A 20,489-nucleotide genomic window follows, 5' to 3' on the forward strand; every position below is an offset into this window, starting at 1 on the left:
TGTCTTGTTTGTGCTGATTTATAGGAAGAGGTGAGACGATTTTAAATAAACGGTCAAGTGTATCTTGCAAATGGCGTCCGTTGTGATGGCTAATAGAAATTGCAAGATAAAGATGAAAGCAATTTCGACCGAATGGACCGAAATCACCCTTAGTAACGGACATTGAATAGTTATGATTCCAATATCATTCATGCCAAGAATATGTTGGCTATCAAACACTTAACTTCTGGTGTTGGTGTTACAGATCTAATTTGGTCAAGGAAGACTTGATCAGATCTGTTCCAGAGTTAATAATTTGGCGTCCAATTTAGTTGCTGTAGCAATCTACTACCGCTCGTCTGGTGTGCGAACCAAAGAACTTAAGATATTTGTTTCAAACATAAAATCATTTCCTGCACACCAAGATGTTTGATTCGCACAACATTCAATACAGCAGTGCGAGGTAGTCCTAAACAATCTTGATGGTTGCAGTCTACATTGGAAGAAAATCGTCGATATTCCTGCTGCACTTACGATAAAAAAGAGAAAAACAAGGCAAAAGGATTTTTCTAGACTTGGCATCCTTCAAATCTTCAGCCATGGCTTACAGCTCAGATGACCCAGATACTAAAATACATTAAATTTCATTAAACAATAAATTTTTTGAAAAATTTTATCGAAAAAACATTCTGTTACATTTCGTCATCATCTTCAAACTCAGCAAGAACTTTCAATGCATTGATCTTAGACAAGTGGTTTTTCTTTCCAATCAAATTTCTAAAGGTAGTAACCAAACTGGGACAAAAAAGAATGTCCTGGTCTTCTGGGTCTTTTTTAAATCACTATTTTTAGCACATCAAGATTCTCGGCTATTTCAATTGGGATGTTGGTTTCAGTTTTTTGTCCAGTCATCACATCACGCAAAAAGAACAACTCAACGAAATATTCACAAGTTGGCAATTTCTTACTTGCCCCACTCCCTGATCGTGTTGCCAACTTTCTCTTTTTAATGCATCTTCTATAATTATCTTTCAGCCTGTCAAACTCTTTACAAACTACATTCTCTAGATTTAGAAAAAATAAAAACCTGTATATCAAACTTTGTTCAATGCATTTGTTAGAAGATGTTATGCCCTTCATAAACATAGTTGTTTAGTAGCCAATTGCAGAGCCATAGCTAAAACTATAAATGGGAGGGGGGGGGGTGTTTATTCTTATATTCAGTAGAGTCAGACTGATTTCTTCTGAAAATGAATTGGCTTTCTAAAGAAATCAGTTACGCTCAAATAAATATATATATAAAAAAACACACCGCCTCTCTTTCAATTTAGTTCTCTAGCTATGGCCCATTCTAATTGACTTAGCTTTAACCCCAATAAGAAGGAATGCACCAGTATTTTTTACAGTCTAAAACCAGACAAGACCTTCTTAGGATGGGAAGGGTTTTCACCATAGACAAAATGTAAGAAGAGTATCATAAGGAAATTGCAATATATGAATGGTTACTGGTACAATGCAGAAAAAACAGTGAGCTACTCTAAATTTAATCTGGAATGTTGCAAAATGGACATATTTATGCTTATCCATGAATATCAACTTCCATATAAAGCTCATTTAATACTATCATTTCTTAATCAACTGGCATTTTGATGATCAGTGTCATGTCACTGTGATTGCACGGATGAGTGTCACATTTGAATAATATAATGTTTTAATAAATAAAAGGTGTAATATGTACTGCTTGCTTGTTTTTACTCATAACGGCTTTGTTGTATAAGTTTTGTAAACTGAAGTATTGAATAAAATAAAGCAAAATGCACATAACTAGATATTTCTAATCAAACACATTTAAAAAGACAAAAATTTATACCCAACAAGTGGCAGTTAGTAGCAATACAATTTTCACGCTCAATAGTAAATGTAGGACACACTTCAATTGCAAAAGCTGGACCAAGAACTGTAGTGATTACATAAATGGCTACTGTATTTTATTGTAGAGTTTTACATGTTTTATGAATTAAAGATTTTGTACTTATGAAAACCAGGTATCTTATACTTTTAGGTTCCAAAATTTTAAGCAAAAATATATTGCTAAAATAATACACCAGGTACATAGAAAGCAGCAGAAATTCGTCACCATGCTTCTAATTTCCTTGGTTTGTCTTTATGCAACTTTGACGAAACGTTCCAGATGCAAGGGTATTTTCGCACTTCTTCCATTTAGTTAATCAAAATTGAGGTTCTTGTACATTTATAGCGTGAGCAGTAGATTCGCTGTTACTTCTATTGAAAGATTCCGCCATAGGTGCCTCTGCGTTTTGTTTTTCTCTGGAAAATTCATTTATATTGTCTTGCCATTCCTCAAACGACTCCATTTTAAAAAAAAACAAGCCACTTTGAGTGGAAAACTTGTTATTTCATTGGTTTAAATCAAACGTACTACGAATTCGTTTCAAAAATGTTGACAGTCGGCGAACTCTGGTTTTGATACACGTATTAATGCTTTGGACACATTCGATATCAATCGTTCGCAGTGATAGTGACACTGCGCATTCTCGTCGTTACGTTTTACTACGTTACGCCACGATACGCTGGAAGTGGAGTTCAGCCTTTAAGAGCTTAGTTTGGCAATGACAGGTATTGGGACAAAAATTTCCCAGTCAACTCAAATGTTGACAAATGCTCTACTCCACAAGCAGCTGCAGCAACCACCATTCATTTCCCCACAATACTTTCACCAAGGCCCCCAATTTCAAATTAATCCAAATCTCCCTCACGGGACCTTCTCACACATGGCAAATGACATCACAAATTCTGATGCAACAAAAATGAGTGGAAAATAATTTTCCAAATAATGGACATGTATTGAACATGTGGGGCAAAATGATATTTAAAGAGATTTGTTATTGTTGCAACCTCTGTTCTTTGATATTATTGTTAAATTATTTTAGTTATGAAATACAGTGAAAAGCTTAGCTAGTTGTTTTCTCTCTGTGTGTTTGATATTTTTTGTATTGGTATTATTGTTAAATTGCAAGTATTTTATATATTTAAATACCAGTTTATATTCACTAGTGGTGAATACTTGAAAAAGGTCTATAATTAAGATATTCTTTTATGATTTTTACAATGCTTCTTCTAACAATTTCTCCTTCTCCTTCATTAAATGAATATATAGTGTCAGGATTGTTTTGGAATTGTTCTTCATTTTGTTTAAATGAATCAATTTGCTCTTTGAGTTTGTGTTCATCAACAGTTACCTTGCTTTGCTCACGTATGTTGTGCAGAATGAAGCATGTATAAATCACTGTATGTACAGCCTCAAGTTTCAAATCAACCATCTTGCTTTTAAACGTCCAAAGGTACATTCTATTTGATTCCTAGAACCCCTTAAAATGTTGTTAAAAATCATTTGCTCATTGCATTTACACGATTTATATTCCTTAATACAATACGTCATTAAAGGGTAAGCTGGATCACCAATAAGGTAAGTAGGCACCTTGGTGCTTCCACAAGATGTTTGCCATGAGATGAGCAATTCAGCATCTCGTAGTTTTTGGTGGATCTTGAAATTTGAAAAATTCTTTGCACCGAGCACGTTTCCAGGGCACATGCACTCTAAATGAAGAAAGTACCCTCTTGCATCACAAACTGCTTGCTTGTTTAATGAGAAATACTGTTTATAGCAAAAATAATCCTGTGAATTCTCAATTGGTCTTTTTTTCACTTGAGGCCCATCTATATAGCCGAATGCTTGAGGCATTCCAAACTTTGCTTCAAATTCACCAACCTTTTCCATCATTTCAGATTTGTTTTTCGGTAAAAAATATACTAGGGCCCTAGGTTGCTACTAATAACTTTTCAGACCTGATATACGACGAAAGATGCTGTATTTGTTGCAACGCCAAAACTGTTTGCAGTCATGCTTTATGACCAGCATTCTTTAGGTAGTACAACGTCATAGCCAGTTTTTCTTCTGCATCCAACGCTCGATAGTTTAGAAAAGTCGTGCAAGGTTTTAAATGAGCTTTAACATCACTCGGTACTTTGTAAAATAAGCCCTTGTCCAATCTGAAAAATTTTTCCAGTGCTCCTCATGGGAAATTCCTGAACGAATATTTGTCCACCACGAATCTGTTCGACCAGGTTTAAACCATGTACTTCTTGGTCTGTTTCGGAGCTTTTGAAGGCGCTTCTTCAGGCGTTTAGTTTTAACCTTGCTTCTTTGCTGGCCATGACACCAATGGCAAGTGTTAACGCTCTTCTTTCGTATAACTGTGACATACATAAAGTTCCTACCATTTTCACGAATATTTCATTTAGTTTTGCAAAGTTATTTAAAAGTAACTCAACAAAACAACGTAAATATGAAGCGGCCATGTTTGTTTTTGAAATTGCAGGCGAGGTAAGTTTTTTACATATGACCAAAAGAGAATTTTCCCTTTGCCAAAAGTTTCCTCACTAGCCGGGATAATTTCTATCCATAAAACAGCCCCTAAAACTCTCCGACTGACTGCACGGCTTAGTTTAGTCGATAAATGCGCACTTGTACTTAGTCTGGTTATGCAAACTCAGATGAGTAACACTCATGCTGCATGTCAAATACAGTGCGTGCATTGTTTACCTATTGATCTGTTCACTCTGGTCATAGAAAGCAATTTTTTCGGTTTTTCTTTCGAAATTTTAACTAATAGTTAAAAATATGTTTGCTGATTTTCAAAATATTAGAATTACCACGTCATGAACATTAACTCATTGTACAATGAAATCCGAAATTTATGCTTTGGTACTTGGAATGTGCAAAGTTATCAAATGTCAAAAGCTTCAACAGTATTCGAAATCGGCACATAATTTTAATTAACATTCGTATAGGAAAAGTAGCAAGTGTCGCCTAAATGTAATCAAATACGAATCATATTTGGGTGTTGCTTTATCGGTTGAATGAGCAACATATCAAAAATCATTCATACGTGTCTGAAAATTTAAAAATTAAACAAGACTTACCTTAAGTTGAAGTTTGATTTGAATTCTACGGTCATCAGCCTGAGTGGAAGAGAGGTATGAGACAGCATACGCATGCGCAAATTAGCCACATTTCAAAGGCAGTCTGAGATCATTGTTCGAGTGGAAGAGTTGGGTGGGAGTGATTGTAAAACAATGGGTTTGAGCTTACAACTCTTTTACTCCCGGCTGATGACTTGAAGAATTCAAATTAAACTTCAACTTAAGGAAAGGTTCGTTTAATTTTTCAATTCTATCACGTCATCAGCCTAGGTCATGTCAAGTTGTATGAGATTTCTACCGTGGCCCACAAGGGACACAATACTTCCATGCAAAATATTATGTTTCCCATTGAACATTTAATATTTCCACGCAAATTACTATGTTTTCCATGGAACATTTGTTTCTTCGCCGTTCAATATTACTTGTTTTCCGTGAAACGTTCATATTTGTGCGTGCGCATATTAAGATCGAGAAATGGATCAAGGATATTGTGATCGAAACCATTGAATCGAACCCAATCGAACCAATATGGCAGCTTGTAAACATTGCTTAGTGGACTTTCTCTGTCAAGTTCACATTACGTTTTGTCCTTCATGTGGACTTACACAAACGGGTAAGATATTTCTTAAATACTAAATTCTGTTTATTATTCACATTTAGCCCTAAATGTGATATAATTTTGTCAACAATAGAGAATGAACGAGATATTATTGAAAATTATTTTCATGCTGGATATAAATGCCACTTCATTGCTTGTTTGCTGAAGACGAAACATGGTATTGAAATGACTGTTCGTACTCTCAAAAGACGTTTGACATCATATCATTTGAAAGTTTTATGGTTAGAAGTGGTAAGTCAAACAATGCTCCTGAATCAGTTTCGCAGCTCTATTTGGATGCTGTTAGAAGATACTGAGGTTGTCCACTATAAACAAGATCTGATTGTGGTTCTGAAAATGGTGTGATTGCTGCTGCTCAATATTACTTTCGAGCCAATGATAATTGGCAAATGGAAGGAGAACAAGCTCATACATTTGGAACATCTACCCATAATCAGAGAATTGAAAACTGGTGGTCACACTTTAAAAGTCATGTATAAGTTAGTGGATCCTGTTTTTTAAAGACTTTTTTCAGCAAAGGCAGCTGAACTTGTGTGATGACTACATTAAACAATGTTTATGCTTTGCCCTTTAATGGAGTTGTTCAAAATTCTCTTGACGAAGTGCAATTATATTGGAATACACATCATATAAGACCGTCGAAACATGAAACTGTCAGGGAAGTACCTAATATGTTGTTTTCCATCCCAGTGAAATATGGAGGCTTTGATTGTCTATTCCAAATCCCTGATGAAAAACTGCAGGAAGTTGAAATGAGAATCACACAGGAAGAAACAGAAAATGGGAAAATATTCCCAGACTACTTTAATTACTTAACGGACATTTAGCAACTGAAGTTTCCATATAACTATAATGATGCTGCAAATGTTTTTGATAATTTGATGAGTTATGTGTAGTTAATATGCTATACTTAAGAAGTTTGCAAAAAATTATTCTTTTGGCAGCAGAACAATATCATATGTACATAGAAGGACTTTGTTTTCAAGTTCATATAACACCAAATCCTGAATACTCCAGTAAGGGATTGTTCATCGCTAACTCAAAATCATTAGTATTATCAAAGTGAATTGGAAAGAAGATACTTGGGTCACGTGTAGCAGCAATTGGACGGCATTTACAATTCGCAGGGCAGCTATGCTTAAATTTGACAGTGATGTGCTTTTCTGCTCCCAGTGGTGTTACAGAGTGGCTTCCAGTGTTGAATCTGTACAGCGTTTTTAATGAAGTGCTAGTGTCTATAAAGGAAAAGTGTGTAAGACAGTCAAAAGCCATTAAAGTTAGTACAATTGCATTTATCTCTCATTCACCTTTTGTGTTCCAATTCTCCCTCCCAGGCACCTGCCTGTATTTTCTGATTGAATAACTCTAGACTTATTTGCTGCATCCCATTATACGCTCAATGTATACGCTTACTTTTCCCACACCGGAATAGAGACTTTATGAATGAAGCAAAATGCTTTTAAGCTTGAACATAATTCAGTTGAACTATGACTTAAAAGCATTAAATCTTGATTTACTTAGTTGGTGATTTAAATGAAAAATGAATTAATTTATTTGTTCTTGTAGTTTAAAACAAATTACAAAAATTATCTGAGCTGATTAACATTACGTCAAAATGACATTAAACATTAACACATAACACGTGTCAACAATTAGCCACATATCTTTCACTAGCATTTTGTGAATCCAATGCGTTCAAAAGTCATTAGATAAAATCACAAAAAATTATGAATAAAATTAAGCATTCGCTTCATTTTACAAGTGCTGCAACGAAGGAGAAACTTACGAGTCATACGAAAAATAAGCGACTTAAACTTACGCAGATTTTGTGATCATAGTATGCTTTATTAGGGTAATACATGGGCTGTGAAAACACTACACTGTAGTGTTTTAATATCAGAAAAAATCAGCGTGCTGTTTTGCGTGTGTGTTCAAATTGTACTAAAAACGTAGCTATGTTAAATTGCACAGGTAAAAAACCCACAAAATTTTAAGAATTAGAACTTCGCATTTCAAAGACAGTTACATATTTTAAACTAGCTACCACCATCTGCAATTGAATGTTACCATGTGTGTTTTCATTATACATCAAAATTGAAATAGATTACTAAACCCACATTCACAAAAAAAACATATAAATTTTTTTGAAAAGCTAATAACACTTTAGCTAACTATGCAAGATCACTCGTCTGTAAGCATGAAAATTCAAAAGGCCCTTACAACTTTAGCTACGATAAAGATGCACTCCCTTGAAATTTTGTACCCCCTGTCAAATGAGCATTTTTCTGCCCCTTGTAGAGTCACATTTTTAGCAATGTAGCTAACGACTCAAATTAAAAAAAAATTCGCGTTGGCTTTATTTTACCAACCAATTGCTGTGATAAGAATGAACCGAGCAACAGATAAAGACAGAGAGAGATGCTGCCCGTCGAATCGACGATGGCTGTCTGCAACTGTCATCCGTATTGATGGAATTTTGATTCCAGACTGCATGCACAGTGAGAAGAGCATGGTTGTGCAGGCAATGTTCGATTGGCTTGGCCACGCGGTTCCATCTTCAGTGGCACAAATGATCGCGACGACTGTGAAACTACGCGGTTGCAGGGAGAGGCCGTCGACACTGTTAATCCGTGAGCGCCCTTTGCTGGCGTTTTTCCCGTTACGCCGAACACCATTTACCCATGGCTGGGGACTATTTAATCCATAGCTGGGCAAACCTTGTCAGACAGCTGGGCGTGTTGACTATGTTTTTATCGAGAAAAAGGTAGCAATGACGTCTAAATTGTGCAACGCAATTAAGAATAACATAAAGTTTTACACTAAGACTAAAAATCATATAGTTACCCACGCAATTTGACGTAACAATATTTAGTTACCAGCTTTCTTGCTGCTTATTATCTGACAAATAAAATGGCGTTTATATGAACATGGCAGATCATTATGTATGCCACCTGCATAAAAACCATGATAGGCAATAATTTCGCCACAATCTTCATTGCCATTGTTGTTACTAGGTTGGCCGTCCCCCCAGTTTGTGAAAACCGGAAGACGGCCATTGGTAGTGTAGAATTTCAAGCCGAGGCCTGGAACCGTCTTGAAGAAACCAATAAAAGCCATATTTATCCCTTTTTTACTCATTTCTGAATAAAGATAGTCATTGTTTGTCTTTGAGAAGGGAACTACAAGGTCAGCACCTTTATCTTGACAGTACTTTCTTGCATTAAGCCAGGTGGTTGTGTGATTACTGAAATAGTAAAAATTTCCATGTACACACTCCCAACATTTATGAGAATTTTAACTGTTTTCAAAAATTCTCAGTTAAACTAGTTTTTTAGTCTAAGACAATGTTAGTGCTAAACTCTTAGGTGCACTTACCATTCACCTGACTCGAAGCACTTGCCAACACAAACAGCAGTAACAGTACTTTCATGTTGCTGTTCATTTTCTCAATGATGTTATTTTTTTAAAAATGGAAAGTGTAACTTAGTACTTTTGTACTCGATATATTTTAGTGATTCCTATTTGTGAGTATTTTATTGTATCCTGTATTTTTTGTGTTTCCCGAGGTGTATCCTTCTATATCTTATTCGTTTAGTTTTTCCTGTTCGAATAATGTAGCGGTAAGACAAAACTTGTGAATATTACGACCCGAGTGATACATAAGATAAAGTATCAGAAAAAATTTGTCATCAAATCAGGCAGGGACAGAGGAGGATTATTCCCCTCCCCCGCTCCTTATTAATTTTGCCGACGTTTTACTTTTTGAAATCAGCCCCCGCACGCTTACTTTTTAACCATCTTCAGTGCTAAGAAATTCTCTATAAGAGTGGCAGAAGAATAATAAAAGAATACTTGGTACGCTAATAGTGTGTGAATTACATGATAGTTTATATGCATTGAACAAAAGCAAGGCAAGATAGAATTGAGACCAATTAAAGGATGGCGTTTTGGATTGATCAACTTGCCAAGCTAAACCCAGAGCGACTGCAGTGTGTGTGTGATTGGCGACGAATTCAAGTACGTCAAAGTATATAGTTGCAGCTCTTGATAGTAACGCTGTGTACATTTGGAAGAGTGGCAAGGACACAATGAAAAATGCAGTAGAAATGCTGAGCTTTTAATTCGGAGTTGCAAGAACTTATGGCGCCGAGATAGGCTCGGTCATCCTACTCTTAGGCAAATTTTTTTAATTCACAATTTTTTGACCAGACTGAAATGTTAAAGATCTGTGAGAATAGTTTGTACACATCGCACTCTCGTTCTTTACAAAAACACTTCTGTCCGATATTTCTCCGAAAGGAAAAAAAAACCTCGCGCTTGGTCAACAAGTAATAATGGTTGATTACCACTGATATTTTATGATAAAAATAGCTACTCAATGTTTGAAATACTCTCACTAAACTGAGTAAAGTACTAGTTTTAAGGACGTAAACATTCACAGAAATGGCGTAAAACGAATTTAAACTTCTGTTTTGAATTTGAAGACCATCTCATGAATTACCATAACACCTAGCGTATGTAGCAAAAGAAACAGGTTATCTAATTTTCTTAACAGATATTTTCTGATGGCCTCGAAGAAATCTTAACTCATTTCCTAAACCTTTTTTTTTTGAGACATTGTCCATCACAACATTTGTGTTTTGCGTTACGCAAGTCATTATATATGAAATGGTTATGAAGTACTCACGTCTTACCTTTGAGTACGAAGACAACGTTTACAAGATTTGGTTGACAGTACGGAAAGCAAAAACGTCTTCAGCAAAGTATCTTATCAAAGCGCCGTCTTGGAACCACTCAGCTCGTCGAATTGACGGATTTGACATACGTATGCAAAAATTCCTTTAAGAGCGCATATGGTAATTGGGTCACATGAAACAGCATTTAATATTAATAACAATTGATGAAATATTATAAAGTTTTGAAGAATGTAAAAATGTCAATGTTGGGTAATGCTTCACGTAAAAAGGAAACCAAAAAACACAAATACATTCAGATGACGTTTATTTGTTTCTTTCTATAACCATGTACACTTTGACGAATTTAGTATTGGAATTTTTTTGCAAACATGTTGGAGTTTTGAAAACAAGCATTACACACAATGTTTATGGTGCATGAGACGAAAGAGTTAATGAAACGTGCGTTGTAATTGTTGATGGGGGAATTTTAATAAAGTATATGGTTTAAGGCCGGGACTATCGCTACATATTTGTAGATGTAGATCATCGAGGTTAGTAGAATCATGAGAAGGACTGTTGATGCTGTCTATAAACATGTAACACCAAATTATTTCATAAAATCAATTCCTTTTCCTGTGACTTTTTGACAGAAGTTAATTTTCATTTCCCCTTCAGTCTTCTCTTGCATCTAGTATTCATTTCAAGGAATTGAGTGTTGCTTAATTACTAAAAATTTACTATTGACCATAAGGTGTTCGTTCTTACAAATCAATCTCTTCCAATAACTCTTAGGCAATAATAAAGTCTTCCAAACCTATAACGTTTTCTGAGGAAATCCGGCAAATCCAACTTTCGCTACATGTTAAGATCTGGAAAAATGATCTTCACTACAAGATAACTTAAGTCATATATATTTCATTAAGGTATACGAAAAGATTTTTTATAAGCATCGTGCATAAGCCCTTCCCTGTATAATCTAAACAGATAAAAACCGCATTTTAAGCATTTCTAGAAATTGTGTCAGTCAGCATGAGCATTTTATAACTTACATGCATGTCAAATGTCATTTCGTGAACAATTTCCATGTACTGCGCGTTATCAGTTGTCATTTGGGTAGGGATAACCTTCCAGCATCCCAGCATTCAGTGCGTGCATTAACAGCGTCTTTCAGCAATTTTGAGACTCTCGAAAACTGGGAATTTTCGTCGATTTTTGGCGAATGTCAAACTTCTAATGCTTAAAATGTTTCTCACACGAAAATGTCAACTGCTTTACTTAAAATTATGCAATCTGGGAATCGAGGGCATTTCCCTAAGCTGTCTACAAACGTCCAAGAATCATTTGTAAATCTTGGGAAAATCATTATATGACAGTAGAAAGCTTCCCCCTCCAAAACCTAGCAGTGGCTCTTCCGCTCAAAAGTCAGACTCGCGGAAGAAAAATAGCCGCGTTTAAAACACTCATGAAAACGGGAAGTTTCAGAAGATGATATAACGAAAATTGTAAATGAACTCATCAGTCATCAATATGTCAGAAAACAAACATCAAATCCACCCCCCAATTCGTCACTTTCGAAAGCCTTGGCCGAGGTTGCTTATTAGGTTAAATGATGAGAAAAGAAGGCCAGAAGTAACTGAGAGCCTTGCAAAGGTTGTTGATAAACTTCATAGCACGTAGCTCACTGAAGAAAGATAAAAAGAGAAACAAGGTTTTCCTTCAGTTAAAAAAATGTAAGGCCATGGAACCCACCAAAGTAAACTCGGAAAATTAGCAACAGCTGCTACCCAAAAAGTGCAGAGCTCCTTACTAAATGGACTAATCAGTTGAGCAAAACTCTCCTCTAGCTTGCAGAAAGCTTCTCTAAGGCGAAAGCAAAGAATTACTTGTAAAACAAGCTCTTGATACTTTATCCTTAATTGCACAAGCGAATAGAGAGTTAAAACAGAGACAACGAGAATCAACTGACTAAACCTAAACTCAACAACAAAAATCTCACGTGTTTGACTTGTAGTGCAAAAAAATAAAATTCAAAATTTAAAAGAGACAAACCTGTATGTTGATTTTCGATGTGATTCTTGTGAATTCGACCACTTATGATGCACTAAAAAGGTGATCTACTCTCAAAAGTCCACCCTTGACACTTACCATTATTTGGCCAGTATGCTTTAGAAATGGAATACTGGGTGCTTGCTATGCAATCTCATGTGATCTTATTGTTCTTTCATTTCAAGTCATAGAATTTATATCAAACATCCGCATAAAACTATGCATTTTTTCATGTTTGAATTATAAATGATATAACTGTTTGGAACATAGGCTAACTCTTAATTAATTGACGAACGTCACTTTTGGTGAAATAACACGCGATTTGACTGGCATAAAAATATTTTTGGTGGTCTGTTAATTTTTATATGAACGGGCGTAATTAAACGTAATTTCACAAAAACATAAATTAATTTCCTGAAGCAAACAGAAAAAGATTTGTACAACGCAAAATTATAAAAAAACTATGTGCGTGTGTGCGACTCGGAGAAGGAACACTGGTCAAGTGAGTTAAAAAGTTTTATTTCTTAATGTTGTTCCATCCAGATAAAAAAATTTTAAATGATTTATTTTCCAAAGACGAGAACCAAAGGAGAGGTAGAATTAGAATTTGAGGTACTAAAGACTTAAATGTTTCTTAAACAATAATGTAACTCAGCCTTTGGGTTGCGAAGTAATGTTAATATAATGATTAAAATCTATCAATGTCATATATTAGTAACGATCGGTTAAATCGGTCCGTCTGCTTGTGAATGAACACCCACAGAGTTCATGCAAGCTTTTAACCATTATCTATCAAAAAGACTGTAACAATTTACAGCCCATAGATGAAAAATAAAATTAAGATATGAGTTAAAAAACGACAATTACCATTCCTATGACAAGGCAAGGAATCGTCTATATAAAGAAGGGATAAAACCAAAGAGAAATTAAAACAGCAAAATCGTATTATTATACTCATGAAATTGCAGCATAACGTCAGAACAAAACAAGTAAACATAAATTATTAAGTTGGCTCCTTAGTTTACGGCATTTAAGCCTTCGCGGGTGGTATCTGTCCCACATCACTATACTTGTTTCAAAGAATCACACTTTTTTTGCCTTATTCTTTTTACACATTTCTGACACACTTTTGCAAAATTTCTAGATTATATTTATTGTGAATATTCCCATCTCCACACCAAGGTGAAGAATTTTTTGACTTTTTAAGAATGTTAAACCAGCTAGGCCAAGCCGAAACCTAGACAACAGACATGTAAGTACAGCCATGTGCACATTGCACAAGGGAGTAAGAAAACCATTTAGTTTTCCTAACTAGATGGCTCTCCGATGAAATTTCTGTTCAAATTACATAGATTTTTGAGGTTGATATAAAAAATCTTTATGTTCTTGCTGAGGCCTAGCTTAATGTGAATACGACATAATATTTGAAAATGTGATAACTTTAGACAAATCTAATTGCAATTTACTCCTAAACCGTATACAAGTGTGTATAAAGTAATTATAAAAAGAACACGTGCATGACTAAAAGTTTAACCATATATGTGTGCATGTGCATGTTCGTATATAAACTACAGTTCATACATTTCCTACTAGTATTATGATCCTCGACATTTTCCAAGCAATATATTAGGTTTGACGTGGTGGTAGCTGTGACGCTTGCACCATTGTTTGGTCCTGGAAAAAACTTCACAGTTACCATTATCAAAGATGGTTGAGTGGTTCATTATTAATACGTACACCACCTATCCTTGTAGGTGGGGCATCTTGAAAATCAAAAACTGAAGAAGATGAAGGTGGAGGTTGAAGAGGATATGGAATGGTAACAAGGTGTATATCCATGTAATTGCCATGGGACTAAAAAAACAAGGATGCTATAAATAAATGAATATGCGCACTTTATAGATTTTTCAATGAGCATACTTGATTGTCCTTGCCATCTTGAAGATGGAGTGATTTGAGCAGTTGAAGATGGCTAGCCAGAGCTCAGTAGTCCATGAAGAGAAGATAGAAGACTGGATTGTCCTCGAGGGGCTAAATTTAAGTGAAGGAGGTATACAATATATATTTGAAACAAGTTAACTATATATAATACATAAACCTTGATTATTACCAAGCTTACCATGCATTCCAAATTGTTGAGAGTCATCAAACAATGTTTGGTTACAACGAGGTGTGTTCGATGAGTAAGAAGCACGTGGGATGGCTGAATTCCACTTGAAAAAGTTTTCCACTGGCTGTATTTGAAAATTGCATTATACTTAACAAAAATTATTCAAACATTATTCACGAGTTATCTTATACTTCATGCCCTGTGTAAGGACTCTTTCTTCATAGGCGCAAGTCTAATGATTCTACTCTCAATGTTTCCTGAACATTGTGTGCGCAAGGGTCTGGAAACAGGTTGTAGTGGTGAACATACAACTTGTATGAGTTGTTGATGGCATTGCATTGGAGGCTATGCACATCCTTCTAATGCTTCTCTTAATACTGCGTTCCGTGAAAAATGCGGCAGCGTAAAGTTGCAATTAAACAACACTAATTACAATTTTTTATTCATTTGAGTTTTTTAATGCCATTTTGCTCACTCGAAGTTTAAATTATGAAATGAATTTGTTTTGCAGACAGTCGCTCTGCACTTAGAACTAAAAAAGAAACAATGAACTTCAAACTTTTATTATAAATGTAAGTCACCGTTGCCGCGTCACTATTCACCTCAGTCAACCAATTGACCTACGGGTAAACAAAGACTATTGCAGAAAATACTAACGCAAGTAATGTTGAACTTCTGACAAATTTCCAAAATAAAATATTCTTTATAAAAAGACCGAATACCTGAGCTATATCCAACTGCGTGGATTTGCTGTTAGTTCCATCATGTGTGTTTGGTATTTCATCAAGGTTTCAGCACTGAAAAATAGAACATTTTAAGTTCCAAAGTTCCCTGATATTAAGGCATGGTGACATTCTGCTAACTAAAGTTGTGTTGAGGTGTTCTTCAATAGTGAGAGTATCGTAGAAATGCTAATCACACTTCATCGCTCAAATAATTTGAAAATGTAAGCAGAAAGTGCTCCGTAATTGTTTAATCTTTAGATCAACAGTTTCTCTCGAGTTGCGTCAGTTGTTTCTAAATTTTGAACTGTGAAGAATGCATTAGAAAACACACAGTTTGTACCGTAGACAGATATACCGCTCTTCTCCCAATTCTTTATTAATCAAACCTTAATTTCAACATACCAAAGCGGTGTTTCCCCCACATGACTCTTGAGCAGAGGATTCACATACTCGCTCATTTCCGATGGTGTCTACAAAATAAATTATTGAATCTTTAGTTTTATCTAAGGTCAAGCTCTTCAGCTTAAAATTTTTTTACCTTTTGCCTTGTTTCTTCTTCACTTGTTTCTTTAAGTTTTTCATCACCAATTATATTTTAGTCATAAGCGTTAGTATGTTCTTTTATGCAAAATATCGAAGAGCAATCGGACCATGTTTCAGCGATTTCAAATTTATTGTCTTTGCCTTTGGCCAAAGCAACGACCTGCATATCACGAGCATTCTCAAACTTTATCAAGTCATCTTTTCCGGTAGTCGCGTCGTAAATTCTAATCTTACCATTTTCATCCAAGATAAGATTTTCTCAATGATGATTTTGTCAGTGTGATAAAAGTAAAATGCCTACTTTGTTTTTAAAATGTTTAAAAGCTTCTTCTGCAGTTTCAAGTGAAAGCTGTTTATTCATTTCCGGTTTTAGGTATATTATATCTAAACATTTTTCCTTTTTTTAGCAAAGAAAGCACCTTAGTACATGACAACAAAACAACTTCTTTTTTTAACATATCTGCCAATTCACTTGTTACTTTAGAGAGCAAATCCTCTGTCTGCTTCCATTCAGAGTTTCCATGCTATCTCCACCAATCGCATGTCGAACAAATAATTAATAATTTTATGGGGCACCCTTGCCGGGCATAAACCGGTTTTTTCCTATTTTAGCGCCACGAGTACAGCATTTATTCCACATGATGAGTGCTTGCACGTAAGCACTTCTTCAGGATCTACGCCTAAAACCTATAAAAAGATGTACTGTATTTTAGGTACAAAACAACCGAATTAACTGCGAGATGTTCCGTTTTATAACGCAAATATTTTGAAGTTCAGCTATATAACGGTACTTTAAAAATTGACAATGAGAAAAAAATTCTGAACAACACGCCTTGAATGCATCTTACCAATTCAACGGCACCGATACTTGGGTAACGTTTACAAATGCAAAAAGAGCCTCTGCATGGGTTACGTTTAAAGTCACAGCTCACCGCATGCTTAGGAGCATGAATAATTTAATTTCATATTATTTTGGCAGGATAGCCATTAGAATTTATGCCATCTGGTTTAGGCCGTAGAGACTAACCTCCGCACCTCTACTCTAGGAGTTCAGTTAGAAATAAGTGACCATTTGGCATATTTTATGAATGTGAAATAGCTTAGGTTTTGCAACATCTCAGTCAGCTCTATTTATTTCATTTGCTCCACCCCCCTTGCTGTTAGCAACATGGAAAAGGGGACAAAAAAGTCGTCGCTAAAATTTAAACTGAAGGAGGTGGGTTTGTTTATTCTTATACTAAGGTCTGTGCTGCGATAAAGTCTTGAAATGAAAAAACTGATAAGTCAGCCTGATGGCAAAAAACTGACGTTTTCAAGTCAGTTAACACTTACAATCATTAAAACTATTCGCTACTTCCGTGCGCGTCGAATTTTCCCCTAGAGTATACCTTTGGTGAAAGTACAATATTTTTGCAAAGAGAGCAACACAAATAACAAATGCCAACAAAGCACTGGTCCTCAAATCATCTAAAACTATTATTTCGATTGCATAAAAGATACTATTAAAGAAATTATAGTCTTTTCAGATCGTCTATAAATCCCTAGTATGAGTTGCACCGCCGGCGTGACATGGGCAGGAGTTAGTATTTTTTCTGGCTACGTCAATGACTACGAGTTAAATGTAGTAAGCCTTATGGTAGTTTGATTTTTGCCAACCATTTTCATTGCTATTAACTATCGCTGTCTATACGTAATCAGGTTAAATACCTTTATGATCAGGGTTTATATCGAAGAACAATGTATTGCAACGCACAAATTTAATGATAATTTTATAAGATTAAGACGATTAAGTCCTTCTAAGGTTGACTCTGAAGATGACTACCGCTAAGGTTGTTGAAACGTCCGTCAACAACAACAAAAACAGTCCTTCTCAGGACTCTACTGATCTAAACGATGTACATCTACAAACATGTAACGATACTCCTGGGTTCAAACCATTTACTTTATTACGATGATTGGTTTCCGTTGTAAAGGAATCACACAACTTGTTACTGCTTGTCTTGTATCTTCACGTCTGTAGTATTACTTTTTGTACTATTCGTGTATAAATGCAATTGTTGCTTCCTATGAAATACATCCAATTGCCTGAAAGGTTTGTACAGTAATTTTCTGGAAAAAATAATTTTTACCTAATTGGTGGTGCACTTCTATGTTATAGAGGACTAGAATTTTTTTAGACAACTTCTCGAAAGAAAATATGTAGAAATTTCTTTACTGCTATGGGCAACGCATGTAAGCGATGTTCCAACTGTGGAAAGCTCATTCCAAAGAGGCCCTCTTCCGTCTCAATACCTCAATATTCGACCACGACAAGACAGAAAATTCTGCTGATGAAAAGGGTTAGATATGTGTTCTTTAATGTATCTTACGGTATTGGAGCAGATGTTAAAATCTATCAATGTATAATTTGATTGGTTTCGGAATTGGACTTTTTTGTAGGCTCAGACTCTTCATCAGAACCACGGTTATCATGTGGTGGTAATGTATTATCACCCATCAACTACTGGAGGTCCAACCGTCTGGGATTATGCTGCAACTACAGGTTTGGCGTCAGATTTTATTAGCAGCAGTGGTGTAATTGGAAAATCAGCCGGAAACTTGTTTCAAACTGGGATGAAGAAGTTATGGCAAGATAGAAATAAAGGTAGTCAATTTACAGATCTTTCATCTACAAATACTATCCCTGCCTCTACCTCCCCTTCCTTGTCGTTTTCTGTTTCCCTTCTGTTTTAAAATCTTCATCTGTTACTCTTTGTAGCTCTGTTACAGCCTCTCTTCCAGTTAGTAGCGCTGTTTCGACATTCATTCCTATACGCAAAGATTTTCATCTTAATACGATTTCTGTGACTTTCGAGTCCCCCTTCCTCCCTGCTGCTACCAATACCAATACAAATGTCGTCACTGATTCTTTTAGCACTAACACCACTCTGGCCTCTTCCAGTGGATGTACCTCCATCGGCATTTCTTCATCTGTTTCAACCTCTTCTTCCTTGTCTTCAAGCTCCTTCGCCGCTGCAACATCTGTGTCAACCATATCTAAAACGATGGCTCCTTCTGTCCCTACAGCAACTTTTAGCACTGGTCAGAAAGAGTGTACATAGGTGTTAGCATTAGAATGGTTGATTTTTTAGGTTCTTAGAAGTTATCAGGTTGTCGCAAAACAAGTTCGATCTTTTGTTGATTAATTTTATCATCAACATTGAACACATTTGACAACAATAGACATGACCAAACACATATCACCACTTTCAGCTTTAAAATGTTAAAACTTGATTTGGTTCTTTGGCAGCTACGTACATGCCGATGATGCGTAGCAATATTTCTTCTGTCATAAATAGTGATTAACGAAGCAAATGGCCATGTCTTGAATTTAAATTGTTTCATGTATACTTAGGAACTGTTGTAGCTTGGCCAACGAGAATGGTGTAGTGTGTGGTTTTGGATGTGTCTCAGGAATGTCGAAGGTGCATAATCGACTCGTGACTCCCGGCTACTTATCTGTCTTTTTTCTAGTGTGGTACCGGGCAAAACATTTGCTCCACCATTGCATGGTCCATTCGACGAAGATGTCGTAAGAACTGACGAGTCTTACATTTGGCCAGTTGACAGAATGTTTGTTGCTGGACCAAATGATTTTACTCACAATATATAACTACGTAAATCTTCCGCATTTTTTTTCTTTATGGATTTTATTGTTTTCGTAAAGAAACTTCCTTGTATATGTATATTGTAGTAAATTTTCTATTTTTGTGCCTGATCTTCGAGTGGAAATATTTTTGTTTGATATCATTGTATTATAAAAAGAACAGATTTTATATTATGCGCGTCATATCACGTAAGAAGTCCAAATAAAAAAATTCCGAGTCGTGAAATAAGACACTTATAACTACTTTGAACTACATCAAAGGACTTTTTCTGCATCATACCTTGACGTCATACCTTGACGTTCTATAAAGCAATTGGTGACGTTTTACTTGCCATTCATCTAAGAAAAAATGGAAAGCCTGCTATAATAGAGTGAAGGACCAATTGCACAATTTACTAACCAAATTAAAAACAGAAATGTCTACAATCTTTATGAAACATGTTTTCAATCACTTTTGTTAACAAACAACTTATAACAGCTGCAAAAGGTGAATGGCTTCATTACATCCACGGTGTCTGAGATATAGATATGTACGTAGTAACCACTTTCTTGAGAGCTATGTACTGGAATTGAACCAGTATACCAGCTAGTGGCTGGTAGCCATTCATAGCTTTTTTGGTTACGTGAGTGAGAATGAGCGACTGTTAAATCAATAGCTTGAGAGGCAATTTAACTCTTCTACGGTGGATGTTATTTTGGACTTCTCTTCAGCGCATTTCCTTCTCATGGAAGATCTTCGTTTGCTAGAATCTACAGAACGTGCATGTCGCAATTTTACAGTAATTTGGAAAAATGCTTTGAAATATAAGTCTACATATTTCTACGAGGATGGCATAGATAGTATTTACCCGTTTACTTTTAGATAAAGCACAATTTTGCATTTTGTGTCGCCTACATCTAAAATCTAACTCACTTTGATTTTGCTACGAACTTTAAAATAATGCTTACAGTTACTCATAAAAAAACCTCCAACAAAACTCACCAGCAAGAGAAGTTATTTCTTTTGTGCGTCTAGTGACTGAAAAATACAACATTTCTAATATCTTCTGCAGCTTTGCTACTGTGATTTTTGCCAGCTGCGACTTTCCTTGCTCAAGAAGCTGCTCCTCTGTCACATGTCCATCTAAAAGCTGTCTTTTCA

The 20,489-nt window shown here is 35.6% G+C and overlaps 1 long non-coding RNA gene across 1 annotated transcript; it reads right to left on the minus strand.

Annotated features, from left to right (window-relative positions):
• Positions 1-14,070: 14,070 nt before the first annotated feature.
• On the minus strand, positions 14,071-15,605 carry LOC124459520. The gene is made up of 4 exons (XR_006953688.1): positions 15,562-15,605; positions 14,444-14,558; positions 14,245-14,355; positions 14,071-14,178 (listed from the first exon to the last, which is right to left on the minus strand). It is a non-coding gene; the product is annotated as an uncharacterized LOC124459520 (long non-coding RNA).
• Between the last annotated feature and the right edge of the window lie 4,884 nt (positions 15,606-20,489).

Source organism: Xenia sp. Carnegie-2017, unplaced genomic scaffold (assembly GCF_021976095.1).
Source record: "Xenia sp. Carnegie-2017 unplaced genomic scaffold, XeniaSp_v1 HiC_scaffold_13, whole genome shotgun sequence".
In the NCBI taxonomy this organism is placed as follows: Eukaryota; Metazoa; Cnidaria; class Anthozoa; order Malacalcyonacea; family Xeniidae; genus Xenia; species Xenia sp. Carnegie-2017.